The sequence below is a fragment of the Chiloscyllium plagiosum genome, unplaced genomic scaffold (assembly GCF_037043375.1).
Source record: "Chiloscyllium plagiosum isolate Xiang-an unplaced genomic scaffold, Cpla_swu_hap1 HiC_scaffold_23, whole genome shotgun sequence".
Lineage (NCBI taxonomy): Eukaryota > Metazoa > Chordata > Chondrichthyes > Orectolobiformes > Hemiscylliidae > Chiloscyllium > Chiloscyllium plagiosum.
Genome location: NW_028270161.1, coordinates 10,687,142 through 10,714,219, shown reverse-complemented (window position 1 = coordinate 10,714,219; position 27,078 = coordinate 10,687,142). Strand labels below are relative to the sequence as shown.

The 27,078-nt window shown below is 41.1% G+C and overlaps 1 long non-coding RNA gene across 1 annotated transcript in view; it reads right to left on the bottom strand.

The window, feature by feature from the left end:
* The window catches only part of LOC122561513 (uncharacterized), a 55,370-nt gene that overhangs the window by 24,752 nt on the left and 3,540 nt on the right, over positions 1-27,078 (bottom strand). Inside the window, exon 3 of the long non-coding RNA XR_006315025.2 lies at positions 17,764-17,818. This is a non-coding gene — a long non-coding RNA (uncharacterized LOC122561513). The remainder of the gene's footprint in view (positions 1-17,763; positions 17,819-27,078) is intronic.

The following is a 27,078-nucleotide window of genomic DNA, read 5'->3' as shown; positions in this document are numbered from 1 at the left end:
TGATTGTTATTTGAGTGGAGAAGGAACCCGAGACACTACACATGTAGTATCTCCCACCCTCCCTCCTCCTCTAACCTAAAAAAAAGGACTCAGTTGGCTGAACAGGTAAGCTTAGTGGATGTTTGAGGTAGGGGTGACCACCGATGCTCCTGCCGACTTCATCTGCAGGAAGTGCAGCCAGCTCCAGTCCTCACAGACTGCGTTAGGAACTGGAGCTGGAGTTGGATGAACAGAGAATTATTCAAGAGGCTGAGAGGGTGATAGATAGAAGCTACAGGGACATAGTCACGCCAGAGAATAGAGGTAGCTGGGTAACAGTTAGAGGTGGGAAGGGGAGGAAGCAGGCAGTGATCGTTCCCCTCAAAAATAAGTATACCGCTTTGGATACTGTTGGGGAGGATGGTCTAGCAGGGGTAAGCTGCAGTGACCGGGTCTCTGGCACGAGGCCCGGCACTGAGGCTCAGAAGGGAAAGGGGGAGAGGAGGAGAGTGCTGGTTATGGGAGACTCTATAGTTAGAGGAACAGACAGGCGGTTCTGTGGACATGGGCGAGACTCTCAGATGGTTTGTTGCCTCCTGGGTGCCAGGGTCCGAGACATCTCGGACCATATCTTCAAAATCCTTAAGGGGGAGGGTGTGCAGCCAGAAGTCGTGGTGCACGTTGGCACCAATGACATAGGTAGGAAGGGGGGGGGAGGGGGGAGGTCATTCAGGAGCTCAGGGAGTTAGGCTGGAAGCTAAAAGCTAGGACGGACAGAGTCGTCATCTCTGGGTTGTTGCCGGTGCCACGTGACAGTGAGGCAAGGAATAGGGAGAGAGTGCAATTGAACACGTGGCTGCAAGGATGGTGTAGGAGGGAAGGCTTCAGGTATTTGGACAATTGGACTGCATTCTGGGGAAGGTGCGATCTGTACAAGCAGGACGGGTTGCACCTGAACCAGAATGGCACCAATATCCTGGGAGGTAGGTTTGCTAGCACTCTTTAGGGGGGTTTAAACTAATTTGGCAGGGGAATGGGATCCGGACATGTAGTCTAGCAAGTAGGTTAGCTGTTTTTCAGGATGTCCAAGAATGTAGGGAGGCTGTGGAGAAGGTAGTACTGACAGGGAATACTTGCGGACACAGAGATGGGTTCAAGTGTGTATACTTCAACGCAAGGAGTATCAGAAATAAGGTGGGTGAACTTAAGGCATGGATCGGTACCTGGGACTACGATGTTGTAGCCATCACAGAAATGTGGATAGAAGAGGGACAGGAATGGTTGTTGGAGGTTCCTGGTTACAGATGTTTCAGTAAGATAAGGGAGGGTGGTAAAAAAGGAGGGGGTGTGGCGTTGCTAATTAGAAATGATATAATGGCTGCAGAAAGGCAGTTCGAGGGGGATCTGCCTGGAGGTAGTATGGGCTGAAGTCAGAAATAGGAAAGGAGCAGTCACCTTGTTGGGTGTTTACTATAGGCCCCCCAATAGCAGCAGAGATGTGGAGAAACAGATTGGGAAACAGATTTTGGAAAGGTGCAGAAGCCACGGGGTAGTAGTCATGGGTGATTTCAACTTCCCAAATATTGATTGGAAGCTCTTTAGATCAAGTAGATTGAACGGGGAAGTGTTTGTGCAGTGTGTCCAGGAAGCTTTTCTAACTCATTATGTAGATTGTCCGACCAGAGGGGAGGCCATATTGGATTTGGTACTCGGTAACGAACCGGGACAAGTGATGGGCTTGTTAGTGGGTGAGCATTTTGGGATGGTGACCATAATTCTGTGACTTTTATCTTGGTTATGGAGAGAGATAGGCGCATGCAACAGGGTAGGTTTTACAATTGTGGGAAGGGTAAATACGATGCTTCAAGACAGGATCTGAGGAGCACAACTTGGGAGCATAGGCTGTCAGGGAAGGATGTCATTGAAATGTGGAACTTTTTCAAGGAACAGATACGACGTGTCCTTGATATGTATGTACCTGTCAGGCAGGAAAGAGATGGTCGTGTGAGGGAACCTTGGTTGATGAGGGAGGTTGAATGTCTAGTGAAGAGGAAGAAGGAGGCTTACATAAGGTTGAGGAAACAAGGTTCAGACAGAGCGTTGGAGGGATACAGGATAGCCAGGAGGGAGCTGAAGAAAGAGATTAGGAGAGCTAGGAGAGGGCATGAAAAATCTTTGGCAGGTAGGATCAAGGATAACCCCAAGGCCTTTTATGCATATGTGAGAAACATGAGAATGACAAGAACGAGGGTAGGTCCGATCAAGGACAGTAGTGGGAGACTGTGTATTGAGTTGGAAGAGATAGGAGAGGTCTTGAATGAGTACTTTTCTTCAGTATTTACAAATGAGAGGGATTGTATTGTTGAAGAGGAGAGTATGAAACGGACTGGTAAGCTAGAGGAGATACTTGTTAGGAAGGAAGATGTGTTGGGCATTTTGAAAAACTTGAGGATAGACAAGTCCCCCGGGCCTGGCGGGATATATCCTAGGATTATGTGGGAAGCAAGAGAGGAAATTGCAGAGCCGTTGGCAATGATCTTTTCGTCTTCACTGACAACGGGGGTGGTACCAGGGGACTGGAGAGTGGCGAATGTTGTGCCCCTGTTCAAAAAAGGGAATAGGGATAAACCCGGGAATTACAGGCCAGTTAGTCTTACTTCGGTGGTAGGCAAAGTAATGGAAAGGGTACTGAGGGATAGGATTTATGAGTATCTGGAAAGACACTGCTTGATTAGGGACAGCCAGCACGGATTTGTGAGGGGTAGGTCTTCACTTACAAGTCTTATTGAATTCTTTGAGGAGGTGACAAAGCATGTGGATGAGGGTAGCGCAGTGGATGTAGTGTACATGGATTTTAGTAAGGCATTTGATAAGGTTCCCCATGGTAGGCTTATGCGGAAAGTCATGAGGCATGGGATAGTGGGAAATCTGGCCAGTTGGATAGAGAGCTGGCTAACCGGTCGAAGTCAGAGAGTGGTGATAGATGGTAAATATTCAGCCTGGAGCCCAGTTACAAATGGAGTTCTGCAGGGATCAGTTCTGGGTTCTCTGCTGTTTGTAATTTTTATTAATGACTTGGAAGAGGGAGTCGAAGGGTGGGTCAGTAAATTTGCAGACGATACGAAGATTGGTGGAGCTGTGGATAGTGAGGAGGGCTGTTGTTGGCTGCAAAGGGATTTCGATATGATGCAGAGCTGGGCTGAGGAGTGGCAGATGGTGTTCAACCCTGCCAAGTGTGAGGTTGTCCATTTTGGAAGGACAAATAAGAATGCGGAATACAGGGTTAATGGTAGGGTTCTTAGTAAGGTGGAGGAGCAGAGGGATCTTGGGGTTTATGTTCATAGATCTTTGAAAGTTGCCACTTAGGTGGATAGAGCTTGTAAGAAGGCCTATGGTGTATTAGCGTTCATTAGCAGAGGGATTGAATTCAAGAGTCGTGAGGTGATGTTGCAGCTGTATAGGACCTTGGTAAGGCCACATTTGGAATACTGTGTGCAGTTCTGGTCGCCTCATTTTAGGAAAGATGTGGAAGTTTTGGAGACGGTGCAGAGGAGATTTACCAGGATGTTGCCTGGAATGGAGAATAGGTCATGCGAGGATAGATTGAGAGTACTAGGCCTTTTCTCATTAGAACGGCGAAGGATGAGGGGTGACTTGATAGAGATTTATAAGATGATCAGAGGAATAGATAGAGTAGACAGTCAGAGATTTTTTCCCGGGTACAACAGAGTGTTACAAGGAGACATAAATTTAAGGTGAAGGGTGGAAGGTATGGGGGGATGTCAGGGGTAGGTTCTTTATCCAGAGAGTGGTGGGGGCATGGAATGTGCTGCTTGTGGGAGTGGCAGAGTCATCATTGGTGACCTTTTAGTGGCAATTGGATAGGTACATGGATAGCTGCTTAAGCTAGGACAAATGTTCAGCACAACATCGTGGGCCAAAGGGCCTGTTCTGTGCTATATTGTTCTATGTTCTATGTTCATCTCTTTGACTCAGTTTTGTCATATATCCAAATGCTTGAACTGAAAGGAAACTGTACAGAAAAGACTCAGATACAAGACGGCAGCCAAAAAATATTTGTGATTTTTGTAGTTTATGAGTGTTGTTTTCATCGTTAGCTGTTTTACATTTTGGAAGGTCAAAACAGGGCAAGACTCATGCAGTCAATGATAGAGCAGTGGGGAGTATTATAGAACAAAGAGATCTAGGAGTACAGGTTCATTGCTCCTTGAAAGTGGCGTCAAAGGTAATGAAGGGTGGTGAAGAAAGCTTTCAGCATACTTGCCTTTGTCAGCCAGAGCGCTGAGTGGAGGAGTTGATGTCCTGCTGCAGCCACATTTGGAGTACTGTGTGCTAATATGGAAAGAGTGTTATTAAACTAGAAAGAGTGCAGAAAAGATTTGCTAGGGTGCCACCTTGACTGGAATGTTTGAGTTGTAAGGAGATGTTGGATAGGATAAGACTTTCTGCCCTGGAACGTAAGAAATTGAGGGGTGGCCTTATAGATGTCTGTAAAATCATGAGAAGTACAACTAAGGCAACAGCTTTACCCCATGGTAGGGAGGTTTAAAACTAGAGGGGTTAGGTTTAAGCTGAGAGGGAAGAAATACAAAAGAGTATAGAGGGACAATTTTTCCCACAGAGGATGGTGAGTGTTTGGAACAGTCTGCCAGAGGTAGTAGTGGAAGTGAGTACAATTCTGTTATCTACAAAACACTTGGCCAGGTACACAGATGGGATAGGTATGAAGGGATATGGGTCAAATACAGTCAATTTCAACTAGTTTAATTGTGAAAATTAGATGGCATGGAAAAGTTGGGCCGAAGGGCCTGTTTCCATGCTGTAAACCTCTATGGTTCTATTCCTATGTCATTTATAATTCATAGTTTTCATTCAACTCCGTGATTTGTGACTTTTGTTCCGACTTAACTATTGATTCATATGTCATTTGAATTACTCTTATACAGGTTGGTAATATACCAGTCACGTGTGAGATTCACACCAATGTGGAAAAGACAAAAATGCATTCTTCATAATGCTTCAGATTTCAAGGTATGAGATCGCTTTTGGCATTGATTATCACAATTCAGAAGGCGAGCTGTTTTCTGAAATAAAAGCTTCAGCACATCCTTTGGCTGAGGCCCCTTTATTGTTTAAGAATCCAATTGTTAAGCAAGCCCGAGTCAATAACTTTATTTATTGTTTGGGTAGGAAATGTTACAGATTGAGAATTGCTCAGAAATGTCAGGTTGCATTTCAGAAGCACCCAACCTCTCGACCTACTTCTTGTTGTTAAAGATTGCTTGCATTGGCAAAGTTTGACATCTGACATGAAGTATTCATACCTCATCATTTTTCCATCCCAATTGGTTAAATCGGATGTTCTCCCTCTGGATTTCTCTTTTCCTTCACAGTGCATCCAAAGATAGCCTTGTGGTTAGAAGGATTATTAAAGGTAGAACACAATGCGCACAGCGCAAAAAATATCACTGGGTAATTTAGCTTATAATTAAAACCATAATAATGACACTAGAGTATCAATCTATGTAGGCTCTCTTACAGTATTAATGTTTTAAGGACATATAGTACTTGCATGTGTAATTATGGCTTTCATCAATTTAATGGTTTGGGATTCAAAACAAGGACAGTGTTAGTTCAGGCTATTAAGAAATGTGAATTTTAAAATGGGAACATTGCATATCAGCCTCAGCCTAAGGACAGTTCACTAATGGGATACATCAGTATATAAAGATCATTGCTGATTATTAGCACACAGATTCACTCAATGGGAGAAGTTTTACTTTCCCTGCTAATTGCGCTGACCGTAGATTTTAAAGGTGCAGATGTTATCACATACAGTCATTTGTACACTGCAATCAGCAATACACAAGTGAAATCCCATTACCGTTACCGAAACTCAATCGTTTTCGAATTGGCTTGTATTGGATGAGTAATCTGTAAATTGGACTGTTAATGATGCATTCCATCTCCACTTAGTTGGAGGAGGTAAGAAGAAGGTTCCAAGGGCAAACAACATCGCAGTCGTAAAAACATTGTCTTGTTAATCAGCTGACAGCAAACCAAGAGAGGCTGTGGACTAGAGGGAGGCAGTGTAGAAATCACAAAATAACCTGGTCAAGATGGGATAGATTTTGCTTCATAAATTTTGGTGAGGCTAATGGGGTTATCTGTTATTTATGTGTAAATATTCAAGTGAAGGTTTAATGTGCACATTCAAAAACTGGAGTCCTGATTTTTTTTTCTGCTCTGTTACTGATTTTTGCAAAAACGGCACATTTCACCATCTGTCTCCTAATTAAATATCATAAGGCTACTGAAGCTGCGTGGTGGATACAAGCTAAATCTGCCAAAGGATACCATGGCTAGAGACGAGTAGCAGAGGTACCTTTCAACAATGGGCCAATTGCTAATACCTGCCAATCAACCTTCTTGTCACTAATAATTAACTCACAAATGTGGAGTCACATTCCTTCAGTTTTTGACTGTTTTAGTCAGTTTTTTTCAAAATATCTGATTTAAAACTTCAAATTTTATTTTCTTGCTTAACCAGTCTGGCTCTATTTTCTTCCTCTTGGCTTCCACTTGATTTTCCCTCTCCATTTTCTCTTTGCAACTGATTTGGTATTTAATTCATCTGCTTCAATCCTCCTCCTTTTCAGTTATTTCTGAATGTATTTTTCAATCACCAGCCCTCACTGATTCAGGACATATTCTATTTGTCGATCATTTCACTCAGATCATAAATGCCTTCTTTCCATTGTTGTGCCATTGTCAGATGACATTTTCGACAAATACTTAGTCTGATTATGAAGAATCAACAAAATTGGACCATTGAACACATATCTGAGGTGATCTAAAGGGAGGTTATTTAGGAATAGAAAATGGAAAACTTTCAAAATTAACTGGGACTCTGAGAAAGGATTGCATTATCAAATTGGCAGAAAATTGTGAAATAATGCTCTCCCTGGGAAGGAAGGAGTTGAAATAAAGCTTTTAGAGATTGTACTTTTTCCCATCCAAGTCCACAATCAAAAATACAGAAAATAAAATGATCTATACAATCAGAATGTTAGGGACTTTGAGACACAAATGGCTTCCCAGGTCATGTGACCAAACCTCCAATGCCAACAGCTTGCGCCATAGGGCTGTTTCCATCACCCCAGCTGTGGAACCCAGGACTGTACTGAGAAGCAGTGAGAAGGAAAGAAAATAAGTAACGCTTCTTAGAACATGCAACTGACATGCATTAGCACAGTGGCTCAGTGGTTAGCACTGCTACCTCAGGGACCCAGGTTTGATTCCACCCTTGGGTGACTGTCCGTGTGGGGTTTGCACATTCTCCTTGTGTCTGTACGGGTCCACTCTGGGTGCTCTGGTTTCCTCCCACAATCCAAAGAAGTGAATTGTCCATGCTAAACTACCAATAGTGTTCAGGGATGTGTAGATTAGATACATTAGTCAGGGGAAATGTAAAGTAATTGGGTAAGGGGACAGGTCTGGGTGGGATCCTCTTTGGGGGGTAGTTGTGGACTTGTTGGGTCAAATGGTCTGTTTCCACACTACACAGATTTTACAACAACCTTTCAAATTTGTAAAGGTAAATCCCTTTTCACCATCTGCTGTGTCTGTCTAGCTGCAACTGCATCATTGAAGTTGCAGATCCTAGCCGTCCTTAGTGCTCCACAATGTCTGCTGGTCCAAGGTATTGAGTGAGCTCCTGCATCACATGCAAGCTGTGGGTACTACATAAAACTTGTGTTTCAGTTTTTGTGCTTGTGTAATGGTGTTACCCTTTGAAAGGCAACTCAAAACAAAAGCCCCATCTCTCACAGAATGAAACACCATTTAATTCCATTCTGGTCACACCGATTTTCATCTCTATTGGCAAGCTGGAATCACCAAGTATGGATTCTGACTTTCACGTTGAGTATTCTTGATGTCTAGTTTCTATTTGGCAGCTGTGAGATTGAAAGCCTGCATAATAGTGAGGTGGGATTTGGTAGGAATGAGGATGATAATGGCCAAAAATCCCCGTCAATGGACTTCTGGCCAATCACTTGTGAATCTTGTCTCAATGGCTGGGGTGTGGTTGGAGAATGTGACTTTTTTGGCTCAACATTAAGAAAGGCTTGACTAGACATTTTACTTGATTTTCCAAAATTTTCGACCTTGCCCATATTGTTCAGAGCCTGATAGGATTCCATCTATTATTTTCCTATAGTTAGAATGTGGAACTGTTTATTGAACTTACTTCACTGAATCCTCTTGAGAAAATGGAAGTAAGACTTGAGAGTTACTGAGGCTTGGTAGAATAAAGATCACTATTATACACTGGTAACCATGGATCCTTCGCAGATGAGGATGACTCTGTTCCACTCTCAGGGGGAGTCCGTAGGTGGCTGTACAGACTGATGGGGCTACTGCAGGCTCTGTTACACTTGAGGCAGAAGGTGGTCATGGGAAGGGATGGGTGGAGCATTGGTGTAGCAGTGGACTCCTTTCCCTGTTCTCACCCAGCTTCAGCTTTTTCCCGATGACAAGTCTCGCGGTGCTGGATGGCTTCCTGGATGCTCCTCCCCCACTTTGAGCCAGTGATTCCCAGGTGTCTGTGGGAATGCTACACTTCACTAGTGAGGCCTTGAGGGTATCCCTGAAGCACTTCATCTATCCATCTGGGGCTCACCAGCATCAGATAACTGCACATGGATAGATGTAACTATCAATGAAATCAAACAAGATGAAATAGATGTTTGTCTTTGCAACACATCACTCAGGATGCTTTCAAGAGTCCTGTCTTGCAACTCTCCTGGATCAAAATCAAAATAAAAAAATGTGACCATGGTCACTAATTTATTTGCTGTTTGTGGGATCTTCCTGTGCTCATATTTGTTTCCTATGTTTTGTTGCTCACAAATAGGGGTCAGTTAGCTCCGATGGCCAGTCTGCGATGCCTACAGTACTGGTTCAGTTCCTGTACTCGCTCAGGTAGCTGTGCAGTTTCCACCTTCTCAACCTAGCCTGAAGTGTGGTGACCCTAAGATTAAACCACCATTGGCTGTCTCTCACATGTGAGGGAGCAGCTCTATTATGCTGACTTCAGCTTCCATAACAGCTCAAAGAGCTTTGGTATAATTGTGAGAATCTGAAAGGACACTGTATTAATGCAATTTTGTCCTTTACCTTTGGAAATTACACTTGTCTCTGTTCTGTTTCTAATTATTAATAGACATCATAAGAAGTGACAATTTTCTGTTTATAGGTGGGAACGGTTAATTCCCTGCCTGAAATGAAACGTGACTAAAGCAGCACTGAAGCAAATACAAGTTTAATTTAAATACAAGCTTATTACCTACCTATTCGAATGAAATTGGTAGTGATTAAAAATTAGCAGTTATTGCTTCATCGCTCTATCTTACACTAATTTTCATCTCTCCCTTTGGATTTACTCTTTCTGCAACTGTTGCAATACCCTTGGCCAAAAAGTCTATTCTTCCACTTAGTTCAATCTTCACAAAGTATTCCTCTTCTTCTTTCAGCATACATACAAGCATCTGAAACCAGATATTGACACATCTCCTCTCACAGCCGGGTGCACTCCAAGACTTAATCATCCTTCATAATTACCTTATTATGTATGTGCTGCATGCGTGTGCCGCTCACTCTCAATTTAGTGGGAATAGTAGCATAGTCTGAAATGAAAGGTCTTTTGGCCTTTTAATTTTCTTTGGCACAGGTCTGATGGAGAAAGGTTCCCGTACCACCACACTAGTAAGTTCCCCCCAAGCTTGTTCCAAATCCCCTTCTATGTCTGTTGTCAGCACGCTGATGTAAGGTATCTGAGCATTTTCTGTACAAAATCCCTTGGTGCCTCATTTCTTCTTGGTTATGTATGAGAGTAAAAACATGTCTCTTTATTCCTTCTTTGATATACATTAATTTTTTTCTCTTTTTTTAAATCAATGATGTTATCCTTTTGCGTTGGGAGTTAGTGGTCTGCCACTGTTTAGCATATCGAGACATGGAAACTAGAAGGGGATGCTGATTAAACACTCTCCAACCTGGCTGTCTGCAGTCTGCCTTTTTGGATTTGCTTGGCAAGGTGGGGTCAGCTAAGCATCTGTCATAATATGATGCTCTGCACTGGTGTTTTGGAAATGTAGTGCACTGACTGGATCAGTTTTATTCACATATCTTTATTGTTAGCTTGAATAATTGTGCACTCCAGAGATCTCCTCAGGCAGAATAAAAAGAAAACATAAAATAAAGCTTGTGAAACTGTTCTCCTCCCTTATGAGACAATTTGACATAATTAATAGGTAAACCTGTTGTAAGACTTGCAATGGGGGTAACACAAAAGATGAAAGTGTGTCAGCCACTTGCCTCATATATGAGTACTATCAGGCTGTATTAAGCCTTTCCAAATGGACATGTTTAATAACTTGAGGGTTGGTGGGAGGGGAGGGGGGTAAAATTTCTTTAATTTCATGAAAAGTAGAGTTAAAACAAGATTTGGAAATGAAGGGATAAGTCCAGTTCCTATCCCAAAGATATAATCAGACTCAATTGGAATGCGGATTGGGGAATCTGACTGGAGTAATAACTTACATACTAAACAAGTAGGTTTCAATTAATGCAGATCAAGAAACATGGATAAGGGCTCAAATGTCAGCTCAGAGAGTACTAGAGATTTAAGTCACTGAAAAATTGGGAGTACCTCAAATCTCCACTGCTGACCTGCACGCTTAAATTCCTGATCTGCAATTGAAGTCAATCTTAGCAAAATCAACTGGGATGCTTGTGAAACATAGTCCAGGTTCATTACTTTAAAAATCAGTCACGATATAGTGGAACTATTATAGCTACTAAATCAATTAGGTGCATTCACAGCACTTACAATATCACAAATGAGGGTGCACAAATAAACATTTTATCCAAAAGTTCCTGTCCCTCGTCAAATCTAAAATGATATCTTCTAAACAGAGTATTTTAACCCCTTGTACACTGGCTCTATTAGAATGTTAAAACATTGTTTCTTATATTACTCAACCTGCAAATAGACTGTTAGCTTTAGCCTGGATTAGTTTGAAGGCATTTTTCCTTTTTAACATAAGGCAATATATGATGGGTCTTAGTACATCATGAGAATGCAGGAGGTCCTTCATAAATACAATGAGGGGTAGGCAGCAAATATATTGTCAATGACACCCATGTCCCATACAAGGACTTTTTTTAAAAAAACCAGCATGCAATTCTCTTTTTCTTAGTTCACGCTCAATAGGCTGAATAGCCACCTGTGTTTGCATGATTTCTGAGGATAAAGGATTTTCTTCAAGGTTTGTCACCTGAGCCAATATCAAACATCCCATGCTCAGGTCCTTCAATTTTCCTGTAAAAAGCCCAATAGTACTTCATAATCCTGAAAACATAGATTACATTTAGAATCAAAAGTAAGATCCATTAAAACTGAGTATGTGAATGATTGTTATTTAACTCAAATATTTTTTTTTGATCTCTGGTACCTTATTCCACAACAGTACATCTCTATTGGTGAGGCATTTCAGCCAACCTCCTCCCTTCATCAAAGGCTTCCTAATTTTTACAAATTATGCATTTGGTATTTGAACCTTTCATCATAATAAATTATTTTTTTTGAATTGTCAGTACTAATTACCTCCAAAGCTTCGATTAAGTCATAGAATCATTGGAGGTCTATAGCACAAAAAAACCCCTTTCAGCCTCTTGAGTCTGTATCAGTCAAAAACAACCATTGAGCAACCCTAATCGCATTGACCAGCCCTTGCCACAGAAGCCTGAGCATCGCAAATGCACATTTAAATTTTTCATGTATAGTCATCTTCGATACTCCTTTCCTGCACTCCCTGTCCTCCCTAAGCCAGCAAATATCTCAGAAAGGAACATTCCTGATTTGTTCTCAAAACATTCTGTCTCCTGAACTTGTGCAGACACCATGAATCTCGAATCCAGCCAAACAAAACATGGCAAATACAACATTGTTTTGACTTTTGTATGCCAGTGGCAAGATCGCTGAAAGTGCCAAATATTGCTAAGTTGAACTTCTTTTGAATTTTTTTCCCTTGTGGAATGGGGCATAGATTCCATCATTGCTCCTCTGTCTCTGGCACTTGGTTTGAATGCAGCTTGGAATGATGAGATGAAACTTTTCTTTAACTTGACAGCTGTGAAGGCCCATTTTGAAGTTGCATTCAGAAGTCCCATTGCAGCTCCTGATATGCATGGGTCGACAGCACTTATCTGTGGACAGTTCCACACTAATTAGATGTCTGCCTGAGAGAAGCCAGAAGGCTTGCTTTTGGGGGAAGTAGAAAGGTTGCACACATAAAGTGGAGGTAATCTGTTAAGGTATATTAAGACAATGGAGGATATTTACTCGATATGTAACCTATGTTGTACCTGAGCATGGGATCGACATTCCCAGCATAAGCCCTTCATCAGGAAGGAAGGACTTATGAATCCTAATGAAGGGCTTATGCCCGAGACATCGATTCTCCTGCTCCTCAGATGCTGCCTGAACTGCTGTGCTTTTCCAGCACTACACTGTCAACCCTGATCTCTAGCATCTGCAGTCCTCACTTTCTCCTGAGCATGGGATGTTTGATATTGGCTCGGGTGGCAAACCTTGAAGAAAATGCTTTATCCTCAGAAATAATGCAAACACAGGTGGCCATTCCACCCATTGAGCCTGAACTAGGAAAAAGAGAATTGCATGCTGTCTTTTTTAAAAAGTCCTTGTATGGGACATGAGTGCCATTGGCAATATACTTGCTGCCTATCTCTCATTGGTCTTCAGCTGACAGGGGATTCAAACCCAAACATTCACTTCAGGCTCTGGATTACTAACCCAGTGATATTATCATGATACCACTGTCTCCCATTTAAGACTGTGCTTACTATGATCATTGCAATTTGCTGTTTCAACTGCTTTCACATTTCAGGCATCACTTTCAAAATTATCAGAATTTGCTGAGTACAAAGAGATCTATTTATTTCCTCTGCTTATTCATCAGTTATTTGGAATCAGTGTCCTCAGGTTGCTGATCCTTGTTCTCGTGAAAGCACTGTCTTCCTAGCTCTTCTCTTAAAACCTTTCATAATTTTGATCACTTCTTTGAAAGCCCCTTAAGCTTTTTCTTCCAAAGGGAACAATCCCAGCCTCTCAGGGCCTGCTTGTCTCTGAAGACCTTCATCCCCATAATACCTCTAGCAAATCTGCACCCTGCATTTTTAAATGAACATAAAATTTTCACAAACAAGTATGAGATTTGAAAGTTTTCTTAATGCTCACAATGAATGATGATGGACTTTCTGGGCTCTGAGCACATGCAATAAGTTGTAAACTCCATTTAGCTTGCTGACCTTGGCTTTAGTAGAAGGAGTATAGAGGGTTCTTTGTAAGATAATGATGGCCTTCCTGCACTTAGGGTCAAACAAGTCACAGAAGGAAAGACTGGCCACACTACTTTGGCCACAGGCTATGTGAAATTGCTCAGGAAGTTATGTGTCACTGTAAAGGAAGGGCCCTATGAAGTTTGGATCATCCAAATTGGACCAGTGAGACCTGCAGAGAGCCTGGAGCTATTTGTGTGTGCGTGGCATCACCAAGGATACGCCCATAAAGCTCTGGGATAATTGAATCTTTGCCCAATGCTACTCCACAAATCACTGGTAGGGTTACATGAATATGGTCATAGCAAGGCGAGGCTAAATATGATTGGTGTTCAAAAGACAAATCAAGTGTTGTTAAAATCACAAATTTTGAAATATAATGGGGTGTCCAGCAGCTGGTGGTAACGGTGAGGGAGGGTGCTAAACAAGGAAGCTGAGCAGTTCTCTGAGATCTCCACCAGCATATGGTGATGGTAACAGTGATCACAGAGCAATGGAGTGGAACAGTTCACCAGGTCCTCCACCAATGGGTGGCGATAGTGAAGGATGGCCTTCTTCTGTTTCTACACCACATGGTCTTATGATCTGAAGGTGATGGAATACTTCCCACTCACTGGATGAGAGCAGCTTCAATAATGCTCAAGAACTTTGACAGCACCCAGGGAAAAAAAAAAGTCTTCTGCACCTACAAACATTAATTCCCTCCACCACTGAATCACATTAGCAGCAGTGTGTACCATCTTCAAGATGCACTGGAGAAGTTCATCAGGCATTCTTAAATAGCATCTTCCAAACTCATGGCTGCTAGAGTCTGGAAGGACAAAGGCAGTGGATACATGGAGACAGCAGCACATGCAATTTCCCCTGCAAGTGATTCACTACCTTGACTTGAAAATATATTACTGTTATGTCAGTGTCATTGGATTAAAATCCTAGAACTCCACCCTGAATCATGTTATGGGCTACCTACACCAAATGGACTGCTGTGGTTTGAGAAGGCAGCTCACCATCATCTTCTCGAGCACCCAATAAACGCTGGCCCAACCAGCGATGCCCACATCACATGGTTAAACAAAATAGGAATAAAAAGCCACAGATCTTTAGTCTCTTCATTGAAAATTGGTTTAAATTATCTGTCATTTCCCTGTTATTAATTCCCAGCATCCTCTAAGGGCCCCACACTCACTTTAACTACAGTTTCGTTTTATGTACGCACAGAAGCTCTTGCTCTTTCTTTCAATATTTCTTGCCAATTTATGTTCATGATCAACTTTCTTTCTCCTTGTTAGTTCCTAGCTGCTGGTTCCTAAAGTATTCCCAATCTTCTGCTTTACAAAGTTTTTGCTGCTTTGTATGCCTCAGTTTTTGATAGGATCCTCTCCTTGACCACCTTTGTTAATCATGGGTGGTCTCTGTCTCATAGAGTCCTTCTTTTTGACCAGAATAAATTTGATAGATCATTATTGAATATCTATTTGAATGTCTGTCACGGCTCCTCCAATGACTTACACTTTAGTCTATTGATCATAGTCCTCTTTAGGCAACTCTACCTTCATATCCCTTTAATTAGCCTTATTAAGGTGAGGGTCACTGATTGAGACCCAAGCTGCTCTCTCTCAAACTAAATTTGGAATTCTGTCATGTTGTGATTGCTATTCCCTAGAGGATCCTTATCTCCAAGATGTCTTATTATTCCTACCTCATTATGCTACTAGATCTAAAATAGCCTGGTCCCTGGGAGCTTTTGCAACATACTGCAATAAGAATCAATTCTGATGCACTCTACAAATTTGCCGTCCATGTTACATTTGTCCAACTGATTTGTTCAGTCAGTTTGCAGATTAAAATCAACCATGTCAATTGTATTACTCTTTTTAATAGCGTCCATTATTTTCCAATTTATTCTTTGTCCTACAGTAAGGGAACACTTTTGAGGCCTGTGGATGACTTCTATCCAGGATAAATTTCCTTTTCTATTCCTATCTTCCACCCAAATTGCTTCCATATTACAGTTTTTTGCACCTATTGCACTATTCACCACTCCATTGGTATCTTCCTTTATTAACTAACCTACCCCAATTACTTTCCCTTTTTGCCTATTTTTCTGGAACATTGAATACCCTTGAATTTTGACTTCCCAGTCTTGGTCACTCTGTAACCACTTCTCCATAATAGCCATCAAGTCATTTTCATTTGTTTCAATTTGTGCCCATTCAACTTATCTATCAATATTGTGGGCAGTAGAAAAAGGTCCTTAAACTGTGATTCTTACTGCTATTACTTGCAACAGGATACAACATAATGTGTGGATGAAATATTATTTGAAACATGGAAAAGAGGTAGCGAATAAATGAAGATATTAAACATTTGACATACACTGTTGCACTTACAAACTTGCACTGGCTACTTGGAACAAACAGGCAAAACAATTAATGCAAATAGAAAACCATTTACTCTGTTCAAATGCAGGGCCACTGGTTAAAAGTGAATGAATAAATCGAGTTCTATTTTCAGTGTATGGGAATTCAGGAACCTTGTGGATTGTAATCTGTGATTCACATAGTTTTACTGTGAAAGTAGAAATTCGGACAGATACTACTATTCCTGATAACTGGAGCCAATGAATAAATCGTATATCCTGTTATTCTATGGCATTTAGTGAGAGCGTTTTAGTGAATCCCAATTTATCTTTATTTTTTAAAAAATGAAAGCATTGTGATGGCGGCTTTTAAGCACTTTCAACTTGCCACACAGCTGACCGTATTTACAGAGTGAGTCATGACTCAGGCCCCAATATGAGGATATGACATGAATCTTTTTGCCTTTAGTTCTTCAGAGAAAGAGTACTCCGCACTTACATTGGGCTGATAATGTAAAACTGCCTGCAGCATGAAGTGAATCAGTGCAGCTGGAAGCATAAACCCCAGGAGATTCCATTAACTTTGGATCATCTTGATTCAAACTTAATGCACTCTCGACAGGGTTGGTGCTATAAATGGGCCTTTAGTATTTATTTATGGTCATCACCTTCTAATCTACAACGAAGGCAGCAAAGAAGCAAGACATGATTTATCTCATCGTACATCAAACAACAGGGAGAGGATCTTTTTCACAGGACTAATGAGGGTAATTGAGGATGTGTTCAATAAGAGAAAGAATCCCTACCTACTGTTCTCCTTCCCCTCTAGTTTCTTGGGCAGGACACCCTCTGTCTGAGTTACTTCAATGCCCTCTGTATTGAAAGCTTTCCCAAGTGAGTTTTTGATTTGCTGTGGTATGCTGAGTTTGGATGAAGGAGGCACACCTGGAATGATTTTGTGAATGATGCTCTCTGACCTACTGCGCATGGACTTTTTAATTTTCTGCTCTGAACACAGCTTGTGACACACCATCTGTAGAACCGTTTCAAATCTCCTTGGGTACTTCCCTTAAATTGCAATCTGTGACCTAATTTATCTGCAGAAGTTATGCAGGATTTAGAACAGTGCTTTCCAAACTATTTTTCAAAGTGAGTCCAGTTTAACAGTTGAGTGTTAAAGCAACCCCAGACAGCAACAAATGTAGAACAGCAATTAAGCAGCCTTGAGTATAGTTATAATCATTTATATCTGTATATATGTTTTGACAAATGATACATATACATGCATATGTACATTCTGTATATAATTATGAACATTTATTATGGGCCAAGAAATAATTCATCATATAAACATGTACAACTGTATTTTTAAAGTACATTTTAATTTGTAAAAGAAAAAATACTCATCTATTCATGAATAAGAAGGGTTTGGAGGAACATGGGCCAAACAAAGGCAAGTGGGACTACTTTAATTTGGGGAACTTGGTCAGCATGGATGAGTTGAGCCGAAGGGTCTATTTCCATGCTGTATGACTCTATGACCCATTCCTACAATTAAGCCAGGTTGATGTTAGAATTCAGGCCATTTAGGTAGGCAGGTTTGCTCTCAGACAGGCCACAGCTCAACATCTCTATCAGGTTTATGGATGGGGATTGGCTTTAAGGCAATTGGATGGCCATGGGCAACAAACCTAGGTCTGGCCAGCAAGGGACGAACAGGGGAAGAGCAGTAATGGATAGTACCATGGTCTTAGTCCTGGTGTGAGGCACAGTTTGGAAGGAGGGGAAGCTGGCAACCTGCATTTTCTATTCCTTTTATTCCAATCAGGGTCACATCCCACAGCTTAGAAACCACTCATATCAAAAATGCTGATAGAATGACATTTACAACAAATGTATCAACATGTGCAAGAAAATAAGTTCTCAATGAAAACATTACACTTATCAATTTATTGTATGAAAGAGTGGAATCTGCTTACCAGTTCAGAGGTGAGAGATTTGATGCCTGCTTCACTTTCATTCTAATTTTCCATCCTTCAGGATTAGAATTCAAAACCCCAGAACAGCAGAAGGAAAAGAAAACAGGGGTAGTCAAAAGTTCAATTCTTCTTTGTTGCTTTCAGATAAGAGGGAACAGTAAAAGAAATTTAACACAACATTTTTATACAAAGGATTGCAAATTCTTCCTCTGTCCCAAAAAGGCTGGAGGTACTGGGCTGGATTTCTTTTTGTTGTTGGAGGAGCATATCATGAGATTGGGAACAAAAGGAAGCAAATAGAAATGTTATTTTCATTTCCTTAATGGTTATGGATGTTGAGCACTAGGCCAGCATTTGTAGTTCATTGTTCAATGACCCTAAAGACATGGTGGTGAACTTCTTTCTTGGACTGTGCGTTGCATGTAAATAGCTGGGTATTGCAGGATTTTGGCTTAGTAATGAAGAAGGACGAGTTATATACTTTTGTGTCTGGATAATGTGTGACTTGGAGGGGAAATTGCAGGTGGTGGTTCCTAGGCGGAAGATGAGGCGCTCTTCCTCCAACCGTCGTGTTGCTATGGTCTGGCAATGGAGGAGTCCAAGGACCTGCATGTCCTTGGTGGAGTGGGAGGGGGAGTTGAGCCACGGGGTGGTTGGGTTGGTTGGTCCGGGTGTCTTCATCTTCTGCCTAGGAACCTTCCAACCACAAGGGATGAACTCGGATTTCTCCAGTTTCCTCATTTCCCCTCCCCTCACCTTGTCTTAGTCAAATACTTCGAACTCAGCACCGCCTTCCTAACCTGCAATCTTCTTCCTGACCTCTCCACCCCCACCCCCACTCCGGCCTATCACCCTCACCTTGACCTCCTTCCACTTATCGCATTTCCAACGCCCCTCCCCCAAGTCCCTCCTCCCTACCTTTTAAATTATCCTGCTGGGCACACTTTCCTCATTCCTGAAGAAGGGCTCATGCCCGAAACATCGATTCTCCTGTTCCCTGGATGCTGCCTGACCTGCTGCGCCTTTCCAGCAACACATTTTCAGCTCTGATCTCCAGCATCTGCAGTCCTCACTTTCCCCAACCAGTTGGACAAGTCAACTGACACTTGGGATCTTTACATTCCAGTGCAAAGCGGAATAGTCACGGGCCCCATTAGAAATGGAATAATTTGCAGAACTGGATAGACATTCAGCAGGGATGGCTTTTTGAGGGATATGAGGAATGGAGCTTTTTCAAATGTCAGGACTCCCTATGGAACTCAATCTTTTCCAGTTCTATACATGTATTTATTCCCAGGTAGCTCGCACCAGCATTAAAATTGGGCTACAAAGTTACAACATAAAACTCCAGTCCACCTCCAGTTGCCTTGCAAACACACTGCACAAAAGGGGTTTATTCAGCCCATTCTGTCTTATATTCATGATTCGGAGATGCCGGTGTTGGACTGGGGTGTACAAAGTTAAAAATCACACAACACCAGGTTATAGTCCAACAGGTTTAATTGGAAGCACACTAGCTTTCGGAGCGACGCTCCTTCATCAGGTCCTGATGAAGGAGCGTCGCTCCGAAAGCTAGTGTGCTTCCAATTAAACCTGTTGGACTATAACCTGGTGTTGTGTGATTTTTAACTCTGTCTTATATTGGTTATTTAACAGAACTTTCCAAGGGAGACTGATCCCCCGTTCTTTACCATATCCTTGAAAATTTCTTGTTCTCAAGTATATATCCAATCCCTTTTTGAAAGTTGCACCTGTTTCTAGCAGTACATTCTTGAGCTCCCCAACCTCCAGTCCAAACACCAATACCAATGAGGGGGCAACTGAAAAACTAGAGGCAAGCTATGTTGCATTTGCAGTCTCAGATTAATTCACCGGAAACTGGTTAAGGTGGAAAAAGCTCAGATCATTAAGACTATTACATTAACAGAGAGCTGATGTGAAAATAAAGTCCGCTAATGCATTGTGCCATGACGTACTTCAGAATACCATTAAAAATATAATCAGTTTGAAGCTGTAGAAGTGGTCTACAAGTATATACTTAACTGCATTACATTTAAAAAAATACACATGACATTTACACCACTCTAAATTTTGGAACTCAATTCTGATATTCCAAAACCAAGGGCAATCACTTCTTTTAAAATTATTTCAGGGTTTTGTATGCACAAAGCTGAAGGATGTCAATGTTGGGGAATATGCATTCTCTACTTAACGTTCCCAGTGGTAGCATCAACCATTTGCACATCAAATACAATTCAGGTTGCACAGAGCAAAGTGTGCTCGACAATTCTCCATTGATGTGCTCCGACTGCGATTGCAGATGAGCAGTCGTTACTGCATCAGTGTTAGCATTTTTTTTTCACACAATTCTTCCAACTTGCCAATTAGTGTGGAATTATCTTCTTTTGCTGTCACAGGTGGGGGGTGGAGGGGGGGGGGGGGGGGTGAGACAGTGCAAATTCATTTCACTCTGAATTCTTTCAGAGAGAGAAAAGTTCTACGAAGCACATATAATCTGGATTCAAACTTTCCTGGCCGATGAAAGAATTGTTACTCTACTCAGGATGTTATCTTTTCAGTGAACAGCAAAAAATGCAAATAATCATTGCAATAGCAGATGGGTATAAATCACATATTTAAATACCAGCCTGCCTCAGTGAGTTGGTGGAGAGATCAGGGGCCCAAGCACAGAGTTGACATGCAAATCTCCAACCTAAGAATAAATCGGCTGAAAGTTTGTTTGCTACAAAAGATGAGGTTTAGTATGTACGCAGCCTTTCTTTCAATGATGGGAATGGGGTGCGATTGTATATTACACAGTACAAATTTGCTAATAGCTTTTAAACAGATGACACATCTGAGTGCTGGAGAAACCTCAGAGCAGCGAACATGCTCATGCATTTAGCTAGCATTGTTTATGTCAAAGTTTATATCGCTTTAAAGCTCCAAGAGATATTTGGGGGATGGGGGGTGGGGGGGGGGAGGTTTATGTCAGGCTGCATTTAAATCCAGTCTGAAAAAAATACCATCTGTTTCAGAAGTGAGTCAACTGTAAAGCTGTTACAGAATCTCACTGAATTTGACTGCGATGATCCTTCCAAAGAGTGATGCTGGCCGATTAGACTCATTGCCAGGAAATACACAGCAGGAGGCCTGGTTGAAACCGGGGAGGTGCTACATTGCATGAACGCCAGTGCTCACAGCCAGAGCTGTGTCACGATTCAGGAAGGGAAGGTGCCTCAGCGGGTAACAAATCCTGTTGACAATCTGAGAAGTCTCTTCAAACATATGGCAATCTCAAGATGTCATCTGTTGCAGCATGCCTTGTGATCGTTGACTTCACTCGGTTGGAATCAGTGCGTTTGATTTTGCGGTCATGGTAGCAAGGATACAGAAGACATGGGGCATCTGTTCTGACAGCTTACCAGAAAACACCAAGCCTATGCAGCGGTGTGTTGGCCAAGCTCACACCCCAAAATAAAGATATTCCTGAAGCTCAGTTAAGGATTTTTAGTGACTGTGAAATGTGGGCTGTACACAGTCTGGGGACTTAGGCAAAATTATCAAACATGCAGAAAAGCATTTTTGCATCTTTAGAATAAAGCGACAGGTAGGTTTGGAGAGTATTACACTAGGGAGTATTCCTGGATGTTGGCACATCACCCATAATTGCGATGAAGGAGGTACAGTAATGTGATTCTGTTCTCACAACAGAAAATGGAGGAATGTTTCAGTCAGATTCACTGCTTGGATTTAAGTTGATGAATGTCCACCTTTACTTATAAGCTCTTTTTTCAACAAGACTTGAAATCTAGCCAAGAGAGATGATTGAAAATGATAGAATTAAAATGACTTTTACTACAGTTGGCTGCCAAGTAACAGTGGCCTCTTGTTGGCTGCCAAGTAACAGTGTTTTGGTTTGAGGTTTTTGCTTCTTGAGAGTATTCATGAGCAAATGGTCAAGTTAGTTAATGTCACTCAGTATTGTACATCAAACTGTCAAATATACACCAATAGCCTGGCCTGCCTTTACTGAAACAAACACTTATGCAAGAAAATAAGACACAAGAGAGGAGTAGGCCATTTGGCCCCTCAAGTCTACCCTGTCGTTCAAAAAGATTAGGCAGATCTACCCTAGGCTCCAACTCCTCTTTCATGTCTGCTCCTGATTGTTGCCAACTCCCCAATATTTCAAAAATCTATCCAGTACCTCTATAAATACTTTCAGTGACATAATCAGAATTAGCTTTACTAGAATTAGAATTAGCTTTATTGTCACATGAACTCAAATGAATACAGTGAAAAGTGTATAAGGTGCCATTTTGGGAAAGTGAATCTTGAACATGCACTACTCTCTGGGAGAAGAAATTCCTTCACACCTCGGTTTTAGTGAGGGTCTCCTTATTCTGTACTTAGTTCAAGACTCTTCCTCTAGTGGAAAAATCTTCTCAATATTTGCCATCCACCTCCCCCCTCAATCTTGCATGGTTTATTAAGATCACCTCCTTATTCTTCTCAACTCTAACGAATAAAAGCTAAGTCAACTTCACCAATCCAGGAATCAGCCTAATGAATCTCTTTTGAATAGCTTCAAATGTCAGTATATCCTTTACAGAGGAATCTTGATTATCTGAACGAGATGGATGGGCACTAATTCGTTCCGATAATTGATTATTCGGTTAATTGATTTCCTCTGGGGCTCGGAGTTTTCTGTGAAGTCTGCTCCCTGTTCAGGAGACTAGGCAGAAGCACACTGCATGCGAGATCCCAGACTGTACACCAACAGTAAGGCTGCTGCTGCCTTTGTGAGGTGAGTCTCCAAATAGCACGCTCACACACACACACATTGATATTCGGATAATCAAAGTTCCTCTGTATTTAATTATGGGGACCAAAACTAAACACAGAATTCCAGGTGTGGTCTCAACATCATGATGAGTTAAAACAAGACTTCCTTATTTTTAAACTCCAACTGCCTTACAATAAAGACCAAAATTGCATTTGCCTTCTTAATTACTTGCTGCAGCAGTATCCTGACATTTTTTTAATGTTGCATGCACAAGATAATTAGAAAATCTTTGCTCCACATCTTTGGAGTCTCTCTCCTTTTAATGATTCCTACCAAAGTACTTGATGTAACACTTGCCCACATTAAAATCCATTCTGTCTAGATTTTGCCCACTCACTCAGCCTATCTATCCCCTGGAAGATTCCATCCATCCTCATCAGAACTTGCTCTCCCACTTACTTTTGTATCATCAACAAATTTGTGGACATTGCCCTCCACCTCCTCCAAGTTGTTCAAATGGATAGTGAACAATTGAGGCCTTGGATTGATCCTTGTGGCACCCCACTGGTTACATTTTATACATCCAACTTTAACAAGACTTCAGTAAACTGCCAAACTGAAAGCCAAACTATTTTTTAAGCTATAGTTGTTTCCCCTCAACCCCTCCCCCATACAATAATTTCTGTGAAAGCCAAATGCTGTGCACCATTTACTTAATTTGCTTACAACCTCTTCCAGCGTAAACCACAACTCAGTATTTGTGGGGGAGACTCTCTCTAATAATGTGTTTTTTTTTAAAAATCAAACTTAATGGTAAGGTCCTATTGAGTGTTGCTGAAAAAAGAGACCTTCAGCTATAGGTTCATAGTTTCTTGAAAGTGGAGCTGCAGGTAGATAGGAAAGTGAAGAAGGTGTTTGGTATGCTTTCCTTTATTGATCAGAGTATTGAGTATGGGAGTTGGGAGGTCATATTGCAGCTCTGCAGGACATTGGTTAGGCCACTTTTGGAATACTGTGCGCACTTCTAGTCATAGAGATGTACAGTATGGAAACAGATCCATCAGTCCAATCCATCCATACCGACCATGGTTTCCCGCTATAGAAAGGATTCTTGAAAGGGTTCAAAAAAGATTTACAAGGATGTTACCTGGATTTGGTGGATGAGAGGCTGAATAGGCTCGGGCTGTTTTCCCTGGAGCGTCGGAGGCTGAGGGGTGACCTTATAGAGGTTTATAAAATCATGAGGGCCATGGGTAGGGTAAATAGACAAGATATTTTCCCTGTGATAGGGGAGTCCAGAGATAGAGAGCATAGGTTTAGGGTGAGAAGTGAAAGATACAAAAAGGACCTAAGTAGTAACTTTTTCACTTCGAGGGTGGTGCGCGTATGGGATGAGCTGCCAGAGGAAGTGGTGGAGGCTGGTACAATTACAACGTTTAAAAGGCATGTGGATAGGTATATGAATAGGTAGGGTTTAGAGGGATATGGGCCAAGTGCTGGCAAATAGGACTAGATTAATATTGGATATCTGGCAAGCATAAAGGGGATGGATTGGTGCTGTACATCTCTATGACTCTATGACTGTATGACCAGGGCTACAGAACTACAAGTTAATCATTAAACCTCTTCATATATAACGGAAAAAACCATATGCCACTGTTTCAAAACTCAAAAAATCCAAAAACAATCAATATTGAATTATGTATATAAATCACACACTTGACATCACAAGGTAAATAGCCTGTCTCACTCCAAGTCATATACACCCGTTAAAAAAAAGAACCAGGAGAAGGGAACTTCAAGTCAGCTTACAAAACCAACAACCTCAAAAATCGACTGTTCAACAGCCAAGATCAATGTTGTGAGCACAACCCAATCACTGTTGCAATGTCATTTTATCTGCTCTTGATGAACAATTCAGAGACTGATCCATATAATTTTTAAAAAACTTTCATCTTTTTGGACTCATGTCTTATTTGGTTGAATGTGTATCATTTTTCTAACTCCTCTCACATTTAAACATTAATAGACTCATTGTCTTTGATAATTCTAGAAGGCCTGGTGAAATTGGTTCCTTTTAAAACACAATAAGTCTGGGAGAAAAATATCCACAACTGAAGGATCCTTTACGAATTAACCTTGCTGCAACCAACCGAGGAGGTGGAGTCAAATTAAGAGGTAGAGCTAGTTTATCACCCCTCATCTGGGAGCTTAATAGTTTGGGATGTCCCTTCTGGAATTGCGTACACGTTGTGGATTCTACCTAGGGTCTGATCACAACACATTCCAACAGCATAATTAAATGATTTTATTCCAATCCTCACCCCATCTCATTATTCTAATTCCACATGACGCCCTATGTCCTCATCAAGTACAACTCTTCTCAATGTCACATCTGTCTGGATTTCCTCAACAAATTCTGGTGGTTAAAGTACCTCACCTAGCTGCAGTCTTCCTTCACATTTTTCCCCAACCACCTTTGCATAATAACCATTCCCCTCCCTACCCCTCCCCCCAAGAATGCATTCACCCTCCTACTCAAAGTCCCATCCTCAACTCAACCATTTCACTGTTGCACCTTTATTCTCCTCTTCATCAGTTCCAAATTACCTTCACCACTCTATGTTCATACCCTCATTGCATCCAGATTTAACTTTTTAAGTCCTCTTCTTGCCAACCTGCAGTGTTCACAAACCTCAAATGCACCATCCACACAAACTCACAGCTGATGGTTTTAATAAGTCTATATATATTTATCACAATGTTATGGCCTATGGCTCATCAATTTCAATTTACTTTTAACACAATGGAGAGAATGCTCACACTGCATGGTAAGTAAGACATCATTCTAAAAGCATTTTACCTTTCACACTTTCTGAAAGAGGTAGAAACCACATAATGCACCATTGCTTTGTCCAATCTATTCAAGATAAAGTGCTTGGGAATATTTCGGCTGCTGCACATCAGAGTGGAAGTAAGCCTCGAATTGCTTTAAATTGTTAAGATTTGCTCCACTATGGAAGACTACTTTGTTAGAAACACCTATTGTGTATAGTTCTGGGTGTCACACTGTAGGAAGGATTTGAATGCATTGATGAGACTACGCAAGAGGTTCATAAGAATGGCTTCAGAGAGGCGATACTTTAGGTACGTGGAGAAACTGGAGAAGTTGGAGGCTGAAGAAGTAAAAAATTGAGCAGGTTTTCTGACATGATTAGCAAACATTTAAACAAAGAAATTCTAGTCAATTCAAGGCAGTTAAAAAGGACAAATTCGAGAATTGGAATGAGTCTCAGGAGTATTTGATTACATGATGAAACAAGTAACTTTGACCTGATGTAGGTTATTGCAAAGGTCACATTTGGAATGTCAAATAAAATATTGAATACTGTACCTTTAAAGAGCATAAACAACTAGAAATGATTCAGTAAATAGAGGCTGGATGACTTCAGGAACTAGTACACAGATCTATAACTGTGCTTCTTGCAGCAGACTTCAATACAATAACATTCAATTTTATAACGTAGATGTAAGAAGATCATTTAATTTTTTCAGTTAACACCGAAATTAAAAAAATGCAAATAGACAGCGCAATAAGCTTACAAATTAGAACATTTTCTGCTGGATAGATGGACAGGTCTTTCCAGTTTGTAAAAAAAGCTTTAATGTCACATTGATTAACTGACGAATAAAACAATAGGCAGGGAACCAGAGGTTATACAAGTACAGTCAGAGATGATCAAGTAGTCTTTGGAAAAAGATGGTTCCTTCTCTGCTTAGACAATGAGAATGTTATCTGTGGAAAGCAACCAGCTAAAATTGAATAATGCAGCTAGCAAGATTAAGTAGATATTTGGAGAAATGATTCCCTCAGGAGATGAAGTATGATGGGCAAAGTGCAGATAAATCAAATTATACACATAAAGAATGGCCTTGATGGGGTGAATACCTTGTCTTATTCAGTCTTTTTTTAAAACCTCATACTTCTTTAAGGAACTAGTTTATCATTGAGACATATGGTGTGGTCAAAGCTTGGTGGAAAGATAGATGACCTGTTGGATTGTGGTTTTAGGAAACAATGATTTACAGTCATTCCAGAAGGCCTGTTTTCAAAGATGAAACTAGTAAAAAGGATTAGGGTCAGGCTTCGATATGCTTAGGGATGCTTTCTTTCTTCACAAAAAAAAAGGTACTGAATTAATGCAGGTTGTTATTCCAAAATTGAAAGTGGGAGACAAAGAACAACTTAATCAAGATATGGCACAGAAAAATGCATTTAAAATTTCACTAGACATAATGTTAATCTCAATAACAGAAGTACACATATGAGATTTCACATTACTTAATTGTTTATCTAGTAATTCTCCAAGTTTTGTTTATCAGCCCAGTAGCAAACAGAGACTTTCGGCCTCATAGGAATTTTATGGAAACAAAAATGAACATGTGCTTGTTGTGACTGTGGAACAGGCAGTTCGACAAGAAACATATTGTTCCTTCAGTCTGAGTCTTACCGTTTGTGCACATTC